The following is a 16,844-nucleotide window of genomic DNA, read 5'->3' on the forward strand; positions in this document are numbered from 1 at the left end:
CTATAGAGACTGATTGTACTTCTAATGGTGGATTGCATGTTATATTATTAAGTTGTTTTTTTCTGGAAAGTGATAATTATAAACTAAAATGTTTATTTATGTGATCTTTTTACGTGATCCTCCTTCCTTCATTTATTTCTTATGTAATTTGTATATATCGAATGAAAAAATAAAAATTTGAGGAATATCTTTGACGTTTTAATATTTTCTTAAATTTGTTTAATCAAATCGTACTATTATTTTGGTACAGTTTAACTATGTTCTTCAATAAAAACACTTTATAATTAGCTCTAATGGTAAACATTTATTAATTATTTGTAATACAGTTATTTGTGTAGATATCCTAGATTTTTGCAAAAGTAATATTCCAATATGGTAGAAAACGGTTCCCAACTCAAGTTTGAGAACTGCAACAGCATTCAGATATTCCAATAGAAGTTTAAATATGTTAGAGGTCATTTCTATTTTTTTAAAAACGTATAATCACTTAACAGTTCCTAATAATTATTTTTATGTAATAATAGGAAAATAGAATATGCTTGATCGTCATAAGGTTCGAGAAAGAGAGACTTATTATCGTTAAGATTCTAAAAATTCTTCTACTTGTCTTTTAATGAAAAAAAGAGACTCATAAGTAATAAATAAATTAAGGGTGAGCTTGAAGTTTCCACGTTATGTAAATATCCACATACACCGTAAATTACAAACTCCGCCTTATAAATTTAATTAATATAAATGTGATTGAGATGAGTGACTTCTGCATTATATACATCTGGACACTTACAGACTCTTATCAATGAAATAGTTTTCGTAGAGTAGGGGATGAAGCAAAGTTGACTTAGGGAGAATAAGACTCAATAATATCAATGAAGGAGCTATGAAAGGAGGATGAGAAGTCTCTATGTTCCTCATTGGGTCCTTCAGTGGGTTATACAGTCTTTTTATGGAACTCCGTAGTTCTGCTAGAAGTATACGATAATCCTATATAATATCTAGAGCAATTGATATATTCTTGAGCCTAGAGGCAATGGTTCACGAGGTCAGAAGTCACCATCCCAGATCTTGATGTTAAAAGCCATTTGCACAAGGAAGGATCTTTCCATTATAGAAGATGAGATCCATCGAGTGAGGCACAAAAAGGAGAAATCCCTTGAACAGAAAATAAAATTGAAGTGAGGATCAGGAGTCGCGTGAATTTGACATCCGAATATAATAACATTAATTCATAGGAATGGGAACGGTGGGTGGATGGGGTTCCATGCATCCGAATGCTTCATGGGAAAGATCCATCCAACTTTGTCTTGTTTATTTTTCTTTTGAAGTTAGGGATACAACAGAATTTTTTAATAAAGTCGAACAAATCATGTTAGCATTCTCTACCTCTATAATTGGAGCAAAATATTTTGAATATTTTGTCTATATTTTGGTAATGATATATCGTGAAATGTATAAAACTATTGTTTATATTATCAATAATGTATTGATTTATGTATGGAAGTCAACATTAATAGTGAAAACTATGATCGTACTGAAAAGAGCAATATGGAAAAGAAGTACACAGAAAGAAGTTGCGGTTAAAATAAAGCCTACTAAGGCCCTGCTGAAAATAATCAAGCTGAAGTAAATGATCGCTATCTTTTGTCAATGACTCCTGTAAGCAGGACCGGGCACGCGCAAACATGAATTCAAATATGCGTGCAACATGGGTCTATTGAAAAAAAAACAACAATGCAACTTATTTCGTAAAATAATAAGTAATAACTATTAGTTACTTTGTGTACGCCATCTCTATTGTGTTTTGCAATTCCAATCATGCCCACTAAGTGATGTGCTCCAGGGTGTAGAACGGGCTATGAAAACGAGCCACAACAGTCTGGCGTTGCGACCTATCTGTGGCCAAACAAAGAGAGAAATCCACGACTTGATACCAACTGACTGAGAGCATTAGGTACCATCCCAAAGTACAAAGCTGTGCTACCTGCATTTCAACGACTCTGATTTCATCTATGAGTCTAAAAATTGTCCGACCCTTGGCAAGGCTCTAAAGAAGAGGTAAGCCAGCTGCTCACTTTTCATGTGTATGCTTATAACTGTCCTTCTTTTAAAGATACCTCAAACCCGACGTAGTACCATCCCTATGGCCAAACTACCCCAACTAACTCTCAACTCCTTAAGCGTCATCAAGGCCAACTCAAACTACGAGTACGTCACATAGGGCTCAAACGTTCAACGACCTACAACAGAATCTGGAATTTGAACTCTTGATTGAGGAGTCTGTGGAAGAAGTTTGTGACAAATTGGTTAAGGAGACACTCCCATCAGACTTCATCCTCATCACAAAACCAAGTGTTGCTCTTTTTGAAGCTATCCCATGATGAGAAATGGGCCCCCCAAGTTGTAGCCAGTATCTAGTTTGAGACAGATATGTCATTCAAAATGTACCACTCTGTTGTGTTGATTGACAAAAAGGCAGTGTCACACATCCCCTCTGAAGGCAAGGTCAACACTCTGATTCAAGCCACCAATTTGGCTTCCTTTCTGGGAGCAAAAGAAGAATTGGATCAAACAGAGACCTAGGAAGACATTCTCAACGAGTTAGTGAAGTTTCTCAACTCCTCAGAGACATCTGGAGTTGGCTACGAAAAGAGAGATGAGCTTCGGAAACCAATCTCTGAGAAGAACAAAACTTGGTCCCTCTTTCTTGAGAGATTTTGTCGACTTTCTCATCGAGTGGCAAAACCGTAAAACACCTGGTCCCACAGCAGAAACCTTCCTAGCAACAAAGCAGACGTGCCTTGCCGCAGCAGATATGTCAGAGTATCTTCTCTTATGTACTCATCAGCATGTTCCAGTCTGATCCCATTGAAAGAAGGTTCGGCTAGTACAGACAACTAAGTAAAGGTATCTACTACATCAGCGTGAGACAGATCCTGGAAGCAGAGAAAAAGATTCCTATTCTGAGTCTTGTCAAATTCTCAGGTAAATAAGATAGTTGTTCATAGTAAGCTTCTTTATTTAGGTATTACTTATTTTTACAATATAATAATATCATTACACTAATTTACTTGTTGCTGGGTATATTGGGTTTTCTTGGGAAAAAAAGATCAGCCGTACATCATGCCCATATGTACCATAGCCCAACCAATCAGAATGTAGACCTGAAAAAGTTCATCGAAATAATGAGCAGAGGGGGTTGTCAACTCCATCCGACTTTCTCTACCTCTCCTGTCTTTATGCTCACTCCATGTTCTCTTAAATCACAGCTACTCCTGAAGAAAAAGACAGTTTACTTGGCATCCCAAATCCTACTGCTTCATTTGTTGCCACATTCATTGACAGGATAGTTTAAACTCTGACATTATCGCCTTTGTGGGAGTAAAGTGCGAGGAAGGACACTCCTGTTCAGATTTTCTTCAAAGAATTTCATTCGTTTTGTTTAAAGTCACGGGTAAAAATTGAAGTGCTAAAATGAATGATGACATCCGATTTTTAACAAAAAATAGAATGACAGCTTATAATTCAGAAGCTAATGGAAAAAAAGCTAAATTTCAATCAAAATCTTCTCACTTGTAGACTTGGACCAACTTCGTACTTTTTGATACTGCCTTTTCTTTTTTATATGTTTTTAATGTTCATTTTGATTAAAGTACTAATAAAATACCCCTTCTATTGTAAATATATAGCCTCATTTTTATTATTTTGATGATTTTCCTTAGCAAAATACTCTTAAAAGCTCTTTATTTTGTAGTAAAACACTTTAAGAGAGACATTCTATATAAAATAAGCAAAGACTTATATTGGAAACGCATGAGCGCAGTGTGTTGTCCTGCTTACAGGAGTCCTTGCTTTTGTGCATCACTGGTGTTCTTCCTTTCTTTTCTTTTTTTTTGTTAAAAAAGGAAATGTTTGACAAATTGAGAAAGACTCAATCTACAAGGATAATCAATTATAAAAAAGAGAAAATACAAAAAAGAAGGTTTAATAAACAAATGAGTCTCTGGGTTGACAATATTATTTATTGTCCAGATGCACAACCAAAGTCTAAGTTAAAATCATCTTTGACGACTTCATCTAGTTCTTCATCTGATTGTAACATTCCTACACTAACGTTAACTCTAAATCCACTACAAAATGATGAAGTAACCATCAATATGAGCAACGAGGACTCAGAAAAATTAATAACTGAAAATATCTCAAAAAAGATAGTTATGGAAGACAATTTAACTGAAAGGGGCCGGAGTTCTTCTATTGGTAAAATTTCGTGATTTAAATATTTATTATATATAAGCAAATAAGTCCTAATGTGTTAAAGATTTGTTGATACTAGTAAATATATATTCTCATTAATTATGCTATTTCTTAACCTTAGATTAATTTTAATATTTTCTATTATTTTGTCAAAGCATTTCCAATATTTTTATTCATCCTCCGTCTCCAAATATCTCTATTTTAAACAGAAGAAACAGGAACTCATTTATTTTTGCATAATTTTAAAACGGAGTACTTTCAGAGTCATAGATTTGTATAAATAATAATTGACCCACTTTAGTTATTTTTTTTATTGGCTTAATTTTAATTTTTAAATCAAAGAGTATTACGCATGACTTCAATTAAAATTTTATTTTTTTGTATATTGTCGATATCATAATATGAATTATAAATAAGTAGTTACTTACAAAAATCAGTTCTATGTAGGTTTGACTAAATTGGGCGTTAATTTGGAAACTGCGAGAATTTCTGCAGTGTTTCTCAGCAGGAATTTCAACATTACTTGTCGTTTTGTGTTTATTTATATTTTTTGTTTTGATTAATAATTTAATTTTAAATCCATACCTTTTTCACAATTTAACCAAACCTTTTGCAACCATGAGTTTCATCACCTATTTTATTTAGTGCAATACACATTATTATACACTTTAGAATCTCTGTTTGCCCAACTTGGTCTTGGATTATTATAGATTTATTGATTCGTTTATTGTGATTTTTACTCCTTAGTTACCTTGGCTATGTACATATTTATTTACCCCCGCTCATAGCTGTTTGTAGCTAATCTAATGAAACTTCATTACAGCTAAACTACTCTTATTGCAAATCTTTATCAAATTGTCCAGGTTACCTTATCATTTTTTGGCTTTTTTTATTATACCCATAAGGCGTATATTTACTATTCTAATCATTAAAAACACAGTACAGATGAATTTACAAATGTATACATAAGGATGTGTGTTGAACATAGATAGTTTATTTCTAAAAAATCAACAAATTATTACTGTCTATAATAAGGGTTCCTTGTGAGTTTTATATTAGGTTTTCCTTACTAAAAACTAAGTAGAAGTGAAATTCATACTTAATTTAGATTAAAAAAAAGTAAATGATCTATTAAACGAAATGGAAAGAAAATCAGACAAGAAAATGTACACTAGTTAAAGAAAATTGGTAACTTGAGATATACTTTCCAACAATTTTGTTCCTTTAAATATTATAAAGTTAGAAAAACTTAGAATATGAGACCAACTAGACTTTCCCAAAATTGTACGATTAACTCTGTTTTCCAAAAACATGGTTAGGAAAATATTCTGTATAAAAATCCCATTTTCTGCGGAGAAAAACGACATTATATTTTAAACAATTGTATTATAAGTTAATTGGATTATTGGTTCTATGTTCGGCAACTTAGAATAAGCTGAACTTTACCTGATTGAAAATACTCTTGGAGAGGGTTGATATTCACTACAATTTGTTTATCCAATCAAGACAACAATTTTGGAAAATAAAACGAAAACTTTTATGATAACCCATAAGGTAGATATTTTTATAGCTGTAACATGCTAAGCTCCCTTTAAGGGAAGAAAGAAGTATAAATACAAGTTAAATTACCAAATACATCGGGTCAGTTTCTTTCTACTACAATGTGAGATATGAAAAGTTAACATATTATATTGTTTTTTATCTCAAAACGTTCCACATTATTTTGAATATAATAATGCAATGAATACTTACCTGAAAGGAAAAGAAAGCGTGCCAGATGACATACGGCTTGGGGGTATTCTTATATTTATATTTCTTTGATATGTAAGGTTAATAGAAATACAAGGTTATACCATTACACCTGTACGACTGAAGTTTGGCTTCCGCCACGCTTTTTAATAGTGACGTCATATAATATGTTTGTTTTGAGATAATCTGTCTGTCTTGCCCGGCAGTTCGTACTATACCTTAAATTAAAAATTCTAGCAAGCCCGATTACATGATGGTCTAACCTTGTATTTCTATTAACCTCGTTTGATAGGTATGTTATTGTAAATAAAAGTAGATTGTAGTGAATTATTCAATATTGATAATAATATTGTACAATACAACAAAGGTTGAAGAACATTATCAATATTCCTAATGAAATAAATCATCAATTTAATCCCAAGCATTCAATTTTTGAATCCTTTTTTAATATAAGTTAATTTTATATCTTTTTGAAAATTATCATTTACTTCAGACACTAGTTGTTTTGTCTTGAAAATTTGACCAAAATTTAAAACTGTCAAAATGATGCTCTTCATCAAATTCAACCTCCATAATTTCCCACGAATATAGGTATTCTGCTATTATTTTTAAAATACTATAATTAGTGAAAATATTCTTTGTGTTTTTTTATTTGTTGTTGATGATATATTTTTTTTAATTTATGACAATATTGAATAAAAAAATATACTCGCTAAGAAAAGTAAGCACTAGACTGAATTTTTTCTAGACTTCGATGCTTTGAAACTACCACGGCATTCTAAAACGAAGCAACGACACTTATGAATAAAACTTTGACCAATGAGAGAAGTTAAGAAGAATCTTACGTTTTTACTACATACCTAGATATTTAGAAGTATATGATTGTTATAAGTGTAGTAAATTAATCAATTATCAAATATACTTCAATGCTTAACAATTAAGACAAAATAAAAATGTCGTCAACACTAATTAATGAAGCACAGATATTTGCAAACACCATTATTTACAATTGACAAACCGGAAAATAATTTTAACTATTATTGAAATATTAATATGCTTTACAATTGTCAAGTAACATAATCTAATATTTATTGTCAATGTGTATTTTATTTATTGAATTTTGATGTGGAAATCCTAAATCCTCACGATCAAGGGATATTTAAATATAATGACAAGGGATTTAGTAGTTCAGAAAATGACTCCCAACTCACTTTCTTTTAAAATGTGATGAACAAAATTCATATTTTCAAATATAGCTATACTAAATTTATAACATTACTGTTAATTTATAAACATATTAATAACGTAAGAGTTCCCATGAACTATTTAAGCATATATGTGGGTAATGGGAGAGTTGATTATATTATGCGCCTTTGCTGATGAAGATATATAGGAAAGAGGATCACATTAAATTCATGCTCCAGGATTGTCTTCTACTTTTTTGTAATGACAGAAAAAACTCACAACTAATAATGGAATCGGAAGCTAGGATGAAGAATCTAGAGTTAGATAAATAATACAGCCTTATAAATGGACTCAGTGTCATAGATAAGAGTTGTTTATTTGTTATTTACATCAATGACAATTAAGGGCTCAAAAAGAAAGAGTTTTCGAAGGATAGTAGGAGACGAAGTAGAGTAGACTTTGCAAGGAGTTTGAATGGAAGAGAAGCAAATGTAGGATGATAAGTCTCTTTGTTAAAGGATATCTGCATAGTGACTAATACTTCCATTATATGAAATGATTGCCATCGAGTAAGGTGCAAGAACATTTTCTACAGAGATGAGAACCCTTTACATGATAGAATTCCCAAAAATCATATTTTGAGTAGTGATTGAAATTAATTGACGGCTATCTGGGAAAAATCATGGTGAGTATCTCATTGTCATAGGCTTTAATAAGCCGCTCAACTAGAACCAGAGGTGTATAAAGTATATCCTATAAAGTGAGAGGGGTGTTTTCTAGTTGGCAAACTGAACAGGCTTTTTTATTTTCTAAAGCTGTTATCTATATTATTTTAGTATTGGGAGAGAATATCAAAAATATATTAATAGCTTGCGCGTGTGCTCATGAAAGATGTACAATAACAATGAGGGGTTTCTCGGGAGTTATAAGTCTTAGTCTTAGTTGGAATTGATAAGCAACATCGGAATAATTCTAGCTTATAGGGGTGTGCACTACAATTAAGGGCTGTCAAGTAATATTGATATCATAAGAAATTGCAATATAATATTAATACATTTAGGTTAGTGTTTGAATTAAACCGGTTATTACAAGGATGTATTGAAGATAAGTGACGCGATAAATCATTTCTATAAGACGTCGTTATTTATGGACGAGCTATCTATGAAAAAGAAGCTAATTAGTAATATAAAAAATAAATTGAAAGAGACTCAAATTGTTTTCATCATGGAAAATCAAAATGTCCATTATTTAGGTAAATACTATACCAGATGAGTTGAGTGTTCACAAATCGGCAGTTGAAGAAAACAATAGCTCCTAATTAGGGTAATTAATAATTAAACTTATGCTCTACTCTTTGTTTTTATATTCCTGGTGACATTCACCTCGATAAAAATTCTATAGACACTTCCCCATTGACTTCCAATAAAAATCCAAAAAGAAAGAATACTTGACCATATGTAAAAAAGGAAAGAACAAATACATAAGAACTGACCCAGAAGTGTTCAGTATAATGAGGAATCATGGAATAACCTATATCTATTAGAATATCGACTATTGTAAGTTTCAGGGCCAATTTTGTAAACTGATCGGATTTCTCAGCGCATTTAAACACAGGAGGTGTATTTTTTATTGATGCCTTTATATATACTACAATTTTTTGTAAATCTTCATTTTTATGTACTAAAGATAAAATATGTAAATAGGTTAGTTCGAGTAAATTCCTTAATGTATCATGTTTGATAGTCCACTTTCATGTGTGCATGATGACGTTATATCCTTGATGGAGGAATCTTTTTCCTCTAATGAAAGTTCTTCCTCAATATGAAAGAAACTACGCATCTCTAGAAATTTTAATACATCTCCATAATGCGGACTAACACAAAAGGAGAAATAGTTATATCTACCTTTATTATTTATGCGTTTGTTAAGCAACATGTGTTTTTTCAAATGAACAAACTGTGCCTCTTTCTATCATAGCTCAAACACGAAGAGAGTCCTCCACAAAGGCCACAAAAAGAGATATGTTTCGGAGTGTCAAATTGTTGTAATTAATCTTGCCTCTATGCTGAATTCCATGTTTAAAGTAGTTCCATTTTTATCTTAAAGTAATTGTCAAGCTAGTAATACGCATTTAATTAATAACACAAAAGAATAAGTAACTCAAGTAAGTTCAGTAGTTATTTGTATTCTTTATAATATGCAAATAATTCTTTTAAAATTGATGACCACCTAATTTAAAAAAACAAACATATTCTGCACTAATAAAATTGTTTGGATACAATTACAGCAATGAGCATCAGAAATCGATGAGGAAATCTCATTTCAATATAACCAAAGAAGTGTCAATCATGCACAGAGACTTTTACTCAGTATAAAATTTGCTTTGTTCACAGACATAATCAAACATTCATCATACCAGTAATGTTCAATTAGTTCCGATATTTCATCCGAATGCTCTTCATTGCTAAAGAGTTATTTAAAACTTCATAATCATTCACACAATGAATAACTTTAGAACTTTTTTTATGTCAGGCAAAGATTTCCTTTTAACTTATCTTTCTTGATGGCTGGGAAGGCTAATTTTTTTAATATACCCAGCATTACCATCTTCAGATTTAAAAAATAATATTTGCAAGATTCTTCTCGGCAAGTGATCAGGATCAACTACAAACTCTTCATAAGTTTAATCCGAGTCGCAATCATCATCTGTGTTAGCATTTTCTAATGGGGGCTCAATTGCAAGAATCAATCATTCGTCATCCGACTCTTCTACCAAAATGTCATGAATTTTGTCTACTGTAAATCAGTAGGAATTTAAATAATAGTATAACCTACGTAAAATACTTTTATAGCGAAAAATATTTAAAATAAAATAAAATATACCTATGTGCGCACACTCAATTGCGGAATGGTAACTATATTTACCATACTAGTTTTTTTATCTTTTAAGATCTGGAACTACGTTGTTGGCCAAGACAGAGGCGTTTGGTATCCTTAGAATATTATGATATTCTTTATTTACATAAAATATACTATATAGTTATTTTTAATACGATAATACCTATTCGCCATTCGGAAAATATAATGAATTTGTGCAATAAAGTGTCAACTGTGTACTTTATATTTGTAATTCTTCTAACAACATAATTGACCATCATTTTCCAAAGGATCCCTCAAGGAGAAAAAAAATGGAAGTGCTTGTCATCGAAAGGACCCCATAAGAAAATACCCTAGAATTTGACAGAATTTTTAAAAGGGAAATACTTATAAAAGGGATTTAAAAGGTGAATTACCGGTACTAAAATGGAAAGAAGATGCTATTCCCTCCAAAAGTATCATAGATGGAGAAGGATTTGAGCAATCTGTAAGGAAAAATAAAAAAATTAAGATTGTGGACCATTTTGAGGAAGATTCTATTCAAATGAATTTGGGAACATTTGACAAATCATCCCATACCCATGGAAGATTAACTCAAACACTATTTGTAGAAAATTTTAGTACGTCTAATCAAGCCTAATTATCCCAAATTTTAAAAATTAATATGGATTTTAATAGCAGAAAGGATCCACTCATTCAAGAATTCGACTCACTAAGGCAACATAATGCACATCTACACGAAAACGCGAAAATCCTCCAAACAGAAAATCGATTATTAAACTACAAATTTAATTTTAAGGAAGGGATGAAAAGAGAACTTGAAAAGAGGTTTACTAAATCTCAATGGAAACTCATTATGAGTGGGAAGAAGTTTGGAAAATGGAATGAGGAGAATATTGTTAAAGGTCTTATATTGAAGTATTTTTCTCAAAAACCTATAGTCACATTCAATCCAGTGGTCTACTTCCTGTTCCTAGAGTAAAAACCCTCAAACGGTGGATTAAAAAACAAAACAAATAGCTCCTGCAATACAATCAAATAATAATAAAATAATCACTTAACAAATCAAATCCAACGAACCTCCAAGTAATCTTAGATCTCCAAACAAATATATAAATGATTAAATTCTTCTCGTTTTTACATTTTCCTTTGCATCTTTCAGCTTATATAACTAAGTTGGCCTTCTCTTCCTTACTTTTTTTAGTATTTATAGGCAAAAGCTATATCTATACACAGAATTATTGACATATGAAAGACTCAAGCTTTTAATTGCGCACTTTTTTCCTTTCTGGTTAGGTGCTTTATTCTATTATTCAGTTGATCATGTTTATTATTATTTCTCATTTGTATCATTTGGATTGAATCCTCGACTATTCACTCCATATGACAGATTATTCTAATAATCGTGAGGGCAATATTGTCAAGAGTGAAATTAAAATAAGCTTGTCAGAAAATTGATGTAGTTTGATTAAACTGACTCCATAATTACTTTTGAACTATTATGATAGTAATTAATAGAAGAGACAATTATTTGGTCGTCGTTAAATAATACATAGTCGAAATGAATCAATGAATCATGTTCCGATCTTTTTTCATAATGCTAGCCTGCTGCTTTTATTAAATTATTGCAACGGATATAAAAATGCGCCAAAAGACACAAATGTGTCTTAATACTCGTTCCCTCTTGATGAATACAAAAAAAGTGCCTGGCTTAGAGCGATTCCTAAGCAAGCTGGCGGAGTTTAGGCACCTTCTAAGAATTTATAAGATTATTCTATTTATTTTTAAAACGATGATTTTGTTGCAGATAGTTAAGATAAGCTCTGGAAGAGTCGAAAAACAGTTAAAATAGGTAGATATGAGTCTCCAGAATTGATATTTGGAACCATCTTCTATTCCAAAACTTTTTTTAAATCTTCATAAGTATTTTTCTAATCACAAGCATGAGAGATCAAACTAAAAAAGCGACTTCATGAAGTAGGCTTACAGCTGGAAATCTCAGTATTCTCTAAGCTGATGAAGTTTTTTGGAAAATGGGCTCAGTGGGAGACTTATGATTATAATTTTTAAAAATAATACATCTCAGTAATTATAGTTTAGACATACATTGTCAAGGAGAGTCATCAAGTTTTTCACCACTGCTTCCCCATCCCCTTAATTTTTGGGTGGTACGGGCTTGACGGTGACAAATTTCTGCCATTCCTTATCTAAAACTATAAATTTTTGCTTGATAAAAACTTTGGACTTCAGTCGGATTTTAAGTTTTTTGGATATCCAAAAATACTTCAAAAACTATCGCTAATCTTTTGTCTATTTGGATTTTTTTGGTATTCATCTATTAATGTATATCCACAGATTGCATTTACACAAACTAAATATAACTGTCTCCCAAAGCCTGTCAAATATATGTGTTTCTGAAACTCCATTTTCCTCATCAAGGGATCTCCAAAACAAAAAGAAGATATAAAAAATCTGTACTTTGACCTGGAATAAATAACACAATTGCAATTATGATGGAGAAATGAAAAGCATGTCAAATAAAAACACCAACCAAATGTAAAGGGAGCTTGATACCCGATCAAGTACCCTCTCTTATAACTGAATCAATGTCAAAAGACTTGTGCATAGTGTACAGAAAGTCATATTTAGTTTGTGTAGATGTAGTGTCTGGATATCTAGTAATAAAAGAATAGCAAAAATGGATCAATCCATTTTTATTTTAATGGATGAAGGAAATAAGGGTGTAAAATTTCCAACTTGATGCAAGTGTTTCGCAGAATGAATAACTCTTTTTGAGGGATATTTTTTACCACTTGAACTGCGTATATATATAAAAATTTAAATATCTTTATTTTAACTGAGTAAAAATGATCCTTCCTTTATACGAAAATAAAAAGGAGAAGACAAGACAAAGAATACAAGGTACTATGATGAATAATTAATATCATCTAAAAAAGTGTAGCTTCTACAATACTCCTCCTAGACGACAGAGTGAGTAAAGAGATCGTCTAGTTAGTGAAACACAATAAACTCCATCATAAAAGCATTGATAAATAAACAAATAGATAATTCTCCAGTTGTAGATCTTGTGCATCTTATAGTCGGAGACGCTGTAAGGATACTTGGAGCTCCAAATATAGGCCGAAGTCTATCCATCGATATATTGTCAGTTCATGATCCAAAGTTCAATTTATAGTAACGATCGTGCCTCTCAATCACCTTAAACGGCTCCTAGAAAGTTGGAGAAAGAGACTCTCTTATGGGTTTATTTTTAACAGAAACGAATTTGTTTTTTTTAATTGTTTGTTAATGGCTCCGTTATTAAAGTGTTTCGGAGGAACATGTGTTATTTTCTCCATTGTTTTAAAGAAATTTTCGACTTCAAGGTCGCCCGAAGTAAAGGTGGGCGCAGTAAAGAAATTAAAGGCCATGGATCCTGAGCAACCTGTGAGTAATTGAAGAAGCGAATATTTAGAACCTAGGGCTATTGGTACTGAGTTCCTCAATCCTATAAAACTGCAGATAGTGCATTCAACCAGTCTTCTTTTTCTTCCAGCATTCGTGCTACTAGCCCGGTCTTACATGATCTGTGCAAACGTTATATTAGTCTATTGGACTCATATGATGATACGAGGTTGTGTTCTTGCTTGCAATCCCAAGTGTCCTGCAAACATCCATCCATAATCAACTTGTGAATTGTGTTCCTCGGCCAGACACAATGGTTTCTGGAACTCTAAACCTCGAAATCCAACAACTCAAAAAATTATCGACTATTCTCCTGGAGGTTATATCTTGCCAATCAAAGAAAAGTGAAACCCGTCTTTACTTTTATTTAAATCCTGGATTACTGTCCTTGAGTACAGAATGCACGATTCTTTGACGCAATTCTGGAGATGACACAGCCATACGGAATGCGTCATCATTGCCAAAACCAGCAAGTAGGATTCCTGCAACTTATCTAAAACAAGGTTTATTTTTAAACTTAAGTAAATTAGGAACTTGATTCTTTTGATCATCAATTATATCTTCAATGAAGGTTGGGCCTATTGCGATGTTATTTATACTTCTTGAAAGAATGTCTGCAGTATGATTTAATTTTCCAGAAATGTGTTTGATATCAAAATTTAATTCTGGTATGAATGCAAAAGTACAGAACTTTCTTAGTGTCCAAGAGGAATTGCGAATATCAACCTCCGTGAATAAAGATTGGTGGTACGTGAAAACTTTAAAAACTTCTCCATCCAAAACCCATAGAAAATGTTTAATGCTTTCCTTAACACTTAATAATTCCCTATCAAACCTAGAATATTTCTGTTGTGTCGTTGCAAGAGCTCGAGACTAAAAAGTTCGAGGTTGCCAATCACAATTTATCTTTTGCTGGAGAACAGCTCCCATCCCTGTATCAGATACATCAGTCGACATGACTAAATGCAATGAACTATCTCTGAATGCAAATTGAGTACTTTTAGACGAACTATTTTTAATACATTGAAAGGTGTGTTCATATTCGGTATTCAAATTAAACTTTACCTTCTTCTTTAATCGAGGTATAAATGAAATGTTCATTGAGGCAATCTTTCAATGAACTGAGAGTAATATTGTGCCATGCCCAAAAATCCATACAGTTCATTTTTTGGTTTTTGAGTTAGTACTTTTTGGATTGCCTTTACCATACATTTTAGAGGCCTAAAACCTTTCAATGAAATAGAATGTCCAAGGAAGTCTACCGATTTCACGAAAAACTCACATTTTTCAGGGGAGAGGATCATACGAGCGATTTTTAGTCTTGATAAAACCACTTTCAACGTTTTCCAATGCTCATCCATCGACTCCAAAGCGACATGGATATCATCAACGTTAACAAACACATTTGGAATTCCTTGTCGAATTGAATTGATGAGTCTCTGAAATGTCTGGGCAGTATTTTAAGACCAATAGGTATCCTCAAATATTCATATAAATAAAATGGTGTAAAGATTGTAGTTTTATTTATAGAAGTGCTATTCATAGATATTTAGTTATACGCTCTGTGTAAATCCATTTTACTAAAAACAGTCAAATTTCTAAGATTAACCAGGTATATACAAATCAAGGTCCATCCTCTTATTTAATTGACGATAATCGCCGCACATTCGCCATTTTCCTTTGGGTTTTGGAACGACTTGAATGGCGGAAGAAAAAATTACAAGAAAACGATCGTAGGATTCCTTTTTTCAACAATTCGTTAATTTCATCTCGTAAAAAGGTTAACTTCTCACCATCTAACTTGCATTATTTCGTAAAACAAGGAGGACCTTTCGTTACGATATGGTTTTCAACTCCGTGAGCTGGATAAGTTTCAATGAAACTTTTATTATCAAAGACATCATTATAGTTGGATTTGATGTCTTGAGTCTTCGATAGCTCTGTAATGAAGCACGGTGTATCTCAAAATAACTTTTTATAGAAAATATCAATTATAAATCTGAAATTATATAAAAATCTGCACCCAAAATTGGACGACCACTTTTTACCACAATAAATTTCCATTGGAAATCTCCTAGATTTTCTTGATTAAGAGTTAAAGTTGTTGTAACAATAACATCAACAAGGGCTCCTCCATATCTAGTAATAAAGGAGAGTTTTTCTCAAACAAGACTTTTACATTTTTTAAATGGAATAACATACACTTGTGATGTACCTACCAGAAAGTTAATCAAATTTGAATTGCCTTTGATGAAACAGAAGTTTGATAGTTTATTTACAGCCTCGGTCCCGTGCAACCGAGGGCAATTTAATTTTTTGAAATAAGTATATAAAAATCACAACTAGCTCCTTAACAGGTAATTGCGTTCATTGCAAATTTAGAATGGTAATAACAAATATCTTTTTTCACCTTAGATTTAGTAAATTTAGATGTGTTATGAAGAGGTTTTTTGAAAACATGATTGATAGGAGGCGAAGCGGAAATATGTGAATTGCTAAGTTCTTTGGCTGCAACACACATTTGCTTCAACTCTTCAATTGAATGGGGCTGTGCTCTCAAGTACCCTTGCCAGCCTTCAGGGACATTTCTGATGAGGGCCTCCCTTACTAATTGATGATGCAAATTATGGATGTATTCCTCGAAAAGGAGACGCTCAACTTCATCTATAACTTCCCCAGGGATAAATCACAGAGCATATCAGTTTAAAAAAAAAATTATATTTTAAGGTGAGAGACCATATTTCTGTTAAATTGCCTTTTTTTTTTAGACATTTTTCAAACATTGTTGAAACCATTAAGCAATATTTGGTCTGATCTTCATTGATCTTTCTCATCAAAAAATCCAGCTCAATTCTTCCAAACCAATTTTCAAGATCCATCGCCGAGAAATTTGGAAGACTTAGTTCTGCTTCTGCAAGAGTTAGGATGCTGACCTTTTCTGCTCTTTACTTTGGTTCGATTTGAGGGACATTGTCGGCATGGTTTTGATTATCAGAAGGAAATGTTTTAGGAGACAGGGTATTACGTCGGGATCACCAATGTTAAGATTAAAATAGCTTTATTTTAACTGAGTAAAAATGATCCATCCTCTATACAAAAATAAAAACGAAAAATAAGAAAAGATGTAAGGTACTATGATGAATAATTAATATCATGTAAACAAGTCGAACTCCTACATATATAAAAATACGGTTTCCCAGTTTCAATTTCAAATTAATACTGTCTTGTATATCAAATTTCGATCCATTAACCCCTATGATTTAAGTTTCAAGCGTTGATCTTCGAAGTCCAATATTTATATCCTTGAACATTTAGATACT

General features: G+C 32.1%; 2 long non-coding RNA genes across 4 annotated transcripts in view; one reads left to right on the forward strand and one right to left on the reverse strand.

Annotated features, from left to right (window-relative positions):
• Positions 1–1,771: 1,771 nt before the first annotated feature.
• LOC121127141 (uncharacterized) overlaps positions 1,772–16,844 on the forward strand; it is a 28,626-nt gene continuing 13,553 nt past the window's right edge. The window contains exons 1-2 of the long non-coding RNA XR_005867562.2: positions 1,772–2,052; positions 2,108–4,251. This is a non-coding gene — a long non-coding RNA (uncharacterized lncRNA). The remainder of the gene's footprint in view (positions 2,053–2,107; positions 4,252–16,844) is intronic.
• LOC121127144 (uncharacterized) lies at positions 8,766–16,697 on the reverse strand. 3 transcript variants are annotated; one of them, XR_005867567.2, is made up of 5 exons: positions 11,122–16,697; positions 10,476–10,544; positions 10,244–10,412; positions 10,066–10,175; positions 8,766–10,013 (listed from the first exon to the last, which is right to left on the reverse strand). It is a non-coding gene; the product is annotated as an uncharacterized lncRNA (long non-coding RNA). The 3 variants fall into 3 exon arrangements; XR_005867566.2 differs by having other exon boundaries at positions 10,476–16,695; XR_005867565.2 differs by having other exon boundaries at positions 10,244–16,693.

Source organism: Lepeophtheirus salmonis, chromosome 12 (genome assembly GCF_016086655.4).
Source record: "Lepeophtheirus salmonis chromosome 12, UVic_Lsal_1.4, whole genome shotgun sequence".
Lineage (NCBI taxonomy): Eukaryota > Metazoa > Arthropoda > Copepoda > Siphonostomatoida > Caligidae > Lepeophtheirus > Lepeophtheirus salmonis.